Below are 6,000 nucleotides of genomic sequence, written 5' to 3'. Positions count from 1 at the left end.
ACTAACTTCATTGAAACACAATCTACATCCAGCCGGACACGCCCAGCAAGAACAACCGCTTCTTCCCTTTCAGGGCCACATTGATACAGTACGGCAGTCGAAACATTGGTGTTTACATTCTTATCCGTCATGCAATACCCTCAGGGAGCCAACAAGTCCAAACACACAGGCAGACTCATAAAGGTCCGTCTGCAGTGATAAGAGGAACAAAGGACGCTGTGAGTGCCGATATGCCAGGACTCTCATCTCAGCATCCCTGAGTCACTCCAACCTGAATGAGACGGTCTGAGTTCAGCCTAAATAAAAGCAGCTTCTGTTATCAATGATTCACTTTTTTTCTACTGACAGCTCACAATAATTATCCTACGCACCAAGCATCTTTAATCCCGTGTTGTTCATGTCAGAGCAATCTGCTACAACAGTAAACCTTAGCGTGGTTATGTGGTGCTGCCTCACGCTGCGCCGCACGTGAACGGCGCTCGCGCTCGACTTGCGCCGTCTCCGCTGCCGAGGATGCGATTAACTACCCCCACTCGCTCGCTCGCTCAAGAGTTAGCTCATCTGATATCCAATATTTCCTCTGAAAAGCTCGCTCCAATTGCACCGAGCTCATTTGCAAGCTGCTGGAACAAAATGTGAGCTGTAAAGAAAAAGACGAAAAAAAAAAAAAAAAGAGAGAAAAGGACTGGACTGAATTGAACTGAGCAAGTCAATGCAGAGAAATGGTGTTCTCACAGACTGCAGCGATTTGGCACCTTTACTCACTTTGTCCTTTTGTAAGAATTACAGAACTAACTTTTACTGAGTACACAGCTCGTTCTGCTTTTCCTCATTATTAGTTGTACTTTTTCTATTTGTTGTTTTATTGCAACAAATACTTTTTACAGACTTCAGAGCCTGAACAAACAACAAGCTAGAAAAACTGACCATTTTAAACACGTATGGTTACTCAACCGAGGCAGATCCATGAGGCGCAGCGGAGCCGACGATTACGTAGCTGCCTCAGTATTTGAAGAAACTGATCACTTTGCTCTTCTGACCTCGGCCACGTCGAGTGCATTCCAGTCTGTGGGATTCCTCTCGCGGCTTTTTACTGCCATGTTGCCAGTTCTCATTCATTTCCAAACAATTATTAATAAAAAAAATGATTTAGTACTAATTAACAAAGCCCCAATGGCTCAGTGGAAAGTTTTAGTGCAGCTTTAAGCAATGCCGATTTGTAATTTGAAAACTAATAACTGAATAAATCATAAACGATTTATTTAAAGAGTAGATTACTTTAAATTATTTTTGAGCACAGCGACTGACTTTCTAATAATCAGAGACATAATAATGTTCACTCCACCCCAAACATTTGGAGAAAAAGGTAAGAAATCTCTTCAATCCTCATCTGAAGCTAACGATGCAAAGAGAAACTAGAGCTAGCTAGACGCTGGATTATTCAATGTTTTATGTGGAGCGAATGTACCATACTCCAGCTCTTCTAATCGGCATAAAATCTGTTCAGATTTATAGACAGCTTCTTTAATTTATCAATATATGGATAAAAGCTGAAATCAGCTTTTAATAGGAAAAACTTTTTAGGCGTTTCTGTCGTTTATTCAGGCTGCAAGAGAAAGCTAAACGTTCAACAAACGACAGGATGGTGGATGTAGACAGCATTTCGGGAATTTCAGCGTTAAAGTAGGGATAAATATTCTCTAAGGAATGAACTGTTTATTGAAAATAGTCCTTAAAATTAGAATTTCTGAAGAGAAACTGGAATTGGCTAAAATTAGCATTAGCGAGTCAAATCTGTACAAAACCAAAGATCGCACACTAGCCTCAAAATTCTGCTTGTTGGCATCTCTGTGTAAAACTGATAACAATAACCCAACATATTTACCATCAACACAATCCATTACGACACAATGTCCAATTTAGCCTTTAAAAAGCACAGGTAAACCGAGATTATTTGTGAGAAGTCACTGCATCACTACAAATAATCAAAGTTGAGAAATGCAGCTCTCCAGTGGGAGAGTATATCCAGGGAAACCCACATGGGTCAGACGGATTACGGCGGCAGGGCGTGGCGGCCCGAGGCCAGTCTGGTGGATTATTGGTCCTAATTGGGTCAGTCGTACATGTGTGAACAGGATTCATCACACCAATGTTTATCCCTCAAACAAATATCTCCCTGAACGGTCCCACTAGTATTCCTTTCAATGTCAATACCTCATAAATAGCAGATAATAGAGTCATTTCTGCTGCCTGTTCGTATGCGTTAACAGACAGCGTTTACTCCCGGTGGGGATTTTCTAATGTCACCAACCACTTAGCTCTCACTGAGAGGACACTCGGCAGAACTACATCTGAAAGGTGAAGGTTTAATTGATGTGGTGACCTTCTGGTTGCTTTATCAGCTTGTCACTTTGTTTACACTTCAACACTGTGCATAATACTGAACAGCATTCAGTTCGTGAACATGTGAAAAAGGCTTCGCCGTCCATCTGAGTCGTGGACCTGTAATCAGAATTTTTTAGAACCAGCATAGTTCACATAACAAGATGGAGACGAGCGTAAATATCATGAACTGAATGAATGAATGCTGTGGACGTGGTGGAATTATTTAACATTTGAAACACTGATGCAGATCAGAATAACTGGCTGCTACATCTCTCCTTTATAAGCACATTAGCTCTGGTATGTTTCATGGCCATTACTGAAAGAGGGCCTTTGCTTATTTCCAGGCTGGCTGCAGAGGCCGCGCACGCTGGATAATCAATTTGCTGCTACTCTGCATGCACCCAATCCCTGACAACCCTCTGTGCATTGTGAAAAGACGTGGGGGACGGAGGGGAAGACGGCTCGTCCTGCTCTTCCTGCCCCCCAGCTCTCTCTTGCTCTGTGCTGTCGACACAAGCACACGGATGGACACATATGCCCTTGAGCAACCACAATAGGGGGAGTGTCATGGCCCCTCGCAAACATCTGCCAAACACCTAAACGCTGACCAAGCAACTCGATGAAAAATGCCAGACTGCTTGCAGTCCTGTTTAAGCCCAGAAAACCCTTGAAAAATAGCATGAAAATGCATGCTAAAAGCAGCATTTGGTTAGCTCTTTCTAACTAAATATTGAGCTAATTTATACAAAACGCAAGATACAAATTGCTTAAGCATGTTTTATTACATTGAGCAGATATGACTCAAGAATTACCTCACACTAATGTGATTTATTTTTTAGTCAAGCACAAAATCAACCAGCCAGTGATTAAAATCAGAGATTTTTCGCACAGTGCTGTTCAATGATCCAGAGGACAAGTACAAGAAATAGAGTTTTTCCTCTCCATCCTTTAAATGTATCAAATTAGAGTTTCCTTTAGACATCAATTAAGGCTCAAAACAAAATCTGTAGGTCAGATCCAAAATATCAGAATCAGCCAGTAAAACAAAAAAAAACAAACAAAAAAAAAAAAACAGATTTTCGCCTGCACTTCTGATGACATTTGGGTGTTACACACTACAGACCCAAACAGAGAAGCACAAAGGAATCTGGTGCTGACCAGAAACGTCCAATTAATGGATTGATCAGTCTTGACCAATGACCAGATGGTTGAAACTTCAAGAACTTAATTCCAAAGAATTTACTTTAAAAGGCAAATAATTGTTCCTCTTCAAGTCAAGACTTGTCAGCTGTCATGATCCGTGGTTTTCTGTGTGTTTTTGAGTTTTTCAATGTGTTCCTGTTTCCCTGTGAGTCTCTGTCCTGTCCTCCCCGTTGATTGTCTCCCAGGTGTGTCTACTTACCTGATTACCCTCCATGTGTATTTAAGCCCACCTGTGTCTGTGTTCTTCGTCGGGTCCTTGTCGTTAATCTGTGTCTAAGTTGTCCATGTCTAAGTCACGTTTGTTTTCGCTCCAGTAGAACTGTGAAGTCCTGGATTGCGTTAGCTCTCGTTTTTGTCCTGTGTATCAGCTGCTACCGGTATTTGGCTGTGTGCCTGTCTTTCTGCCGTGCTGCCTGTTTTTGGACTGAGAGCTTCATCATTAAATTCATTATTTTCACCATAACCTGGGTTCCCTGCGTCTCTCCTCACCACCATCAACCACACTCATGACATCAGCAATTCATTTGGACTCAGAGAGAGAGTGAGATGTTTAACAGATAACAGAAAGGGTGAATGAAAAAGACTGGAAATGGACGTAACCTCATAAACTAATTCAAAGGTGGGCATCCTTAATCATTCTGCATTGACAGTGTTTTCTTCTACAAAATCGCGTAAAGTTCATATTGGTTTATCCGTCATGTGATCAGTCATGAGGAGATTTTTTTTTCACCTCTAATTGGAAATTATTCAGATAAGTCACGTCCGTGAGATAAGAAAATAAGACAAGGCAATGTTATGAAAACATGAAGAGAGAGAGAAAAAAAGTATTTCCTGGAGTCTCAAACAGGCCATTATGAATTTGAGACTAAAACCACGCTAGCCGACTCTGCTAAATACGACAAGTCAGGATGTTTGAGGCGATCCGCTAGAGAAGAAAGGTAGTGTACATCAAATCACCGTAAATGTAATAACCCCTACATGTTTGATCCAGCAGGTGCAGTTAAAACTCTCAGCACCCTAATAGGACGGCGTTCTCAGCATACCATCTGCAATGAAGACCTGATGAAAGAAGAGCATGGCTCCCTGCCAGCCTCTCTCTCTGCTCTGCAATCTGGCCATGTGATGAGGAGGTAGAGCAGGCGGTGCTGCAGCCTACTCCTCTCCCTTACTTCCACGCTCGCTGACTAACCCCCACCTTGAAAAACGCTGCATATGCCACTGCAGTTCTGCCAGAAACCACAAGTTTCCCCTCCAGCTCCTTTTCGGGTGACATTGGAATGATGAAAACCCGAGGATATGGAGTAAAAAAAGAAAAAAAAAGAAAAAAAGAAAAAAGTACTAGGGATTTAACAAATCCTCTTTTTGGTAGACTGCGAGAGATAAAGAGCAAGTGAGGCACATCTAGAAGAGACACTTGATCTTATAGAAGATTCATACAAGCTTAGACTAATGAGGCTGATAAGACTGACAGGAGAAGAGCTGAGGAAAGCCAGAGAGACTGCAAGAAAAACAAGTTTCCTCCGTCAGACGTTGTCGTGTTACTGGGTCATTAGCTGGTTCTGTTAGCGTCAGGAGGGGGGACGGAGTTAATCATCGGATCGAAGCAGGACACACACCACTGTCATGACTAAGGAGGCAGCTAATACTTCACAGCACCTGATGACTCAGGGTCACAAATAAGCAGGCTGATCACATGACGTTTAAAAAGAACATTCTTTTAAGACACACTTTATATCCACAAGGATGCCTCAGTTAAAATATTTAACCTATTCAGTTAAAACATTTTTAATTTGCAGCATCTCGATCTGGCATGAGTTATTTTTATTAGCCACTGTTACAAACCCTGTGGCTTGTTTCAACCCGTCTTCTTCATGTTTAAAAGTCCTGTGGCCTAGAGGCCTATAAAAAAATCAAAACTTTGGCTTCAGTACATCACAACCTTACTTACTCATCTCTTGAACGTGTTGTCAAAGGACATGAGAAAAAAAAACTAACAACAAAAGGGCATTACAAGTTAATAATTAATAGAAATTCAGAGATGGCTTTTCCTCGCGATACAGATTTCCATTTTTTTTGACGTCTGATTTGCACATTTTAGATTGCACCAATTCAGGGTGTTTTTTAAATTTATTTTAAAAGAACACACACAAAAAATGACAATGCACTTTGAGTTTCTTAACTAACTTTTGTCGACTGAATGTTGCATCCCTAATAAATATGTCAATAAATTGCTTTGGTTTTTTGGAAAAATGGTAGAAAAAAAAAGAAAACCACGTGAAGTAAAAAGTTCACCAAGTGAATGAATAACTTTAATCTATAACATTTTATTTGCATCGAGAAGGTGCAACGCAAACTGTAAGTGCATGCCCAGAGATAGTGCAATCATAAACTACAGAGCCATAACAATGTCTG

At 41.1% G+C, this 6,000-nt stretch overlaps 1 protein-coding gene across 28 annotated transcripts in view; it reads right to left on the bottom strand.

The window, feature by feature from the left end:
* The window catches only part of kif1b (kinesin family member 1B), a 70,000-nt gene that overhangs the window by 61,661 nt on the left and 2,339 nt on the right, over positions 1–6,000 (bottom strand). The window lies entirely within an intron of this gene.

Source organism: Poecilia latipinna, unplaced genomic scaffold, assembly GCF_001443285.1.
Source record: "Poecilia latipinna isolate Pla-1442-1.1 unplaced genomic scaffold, P_latipinna-1.0 Scaffold1586, whole genome shotgun sequence".
Taxonomy (NCBI): Eukaryota; Metazoa; Chordata; class Actinopteri; order Cyprinodontiformes; family Poeciliidae; genus Poecilia; species Poecilia latipinna.
This window is presented reverse-complemented; position numbering and strand designations above follow the sequence as displayed.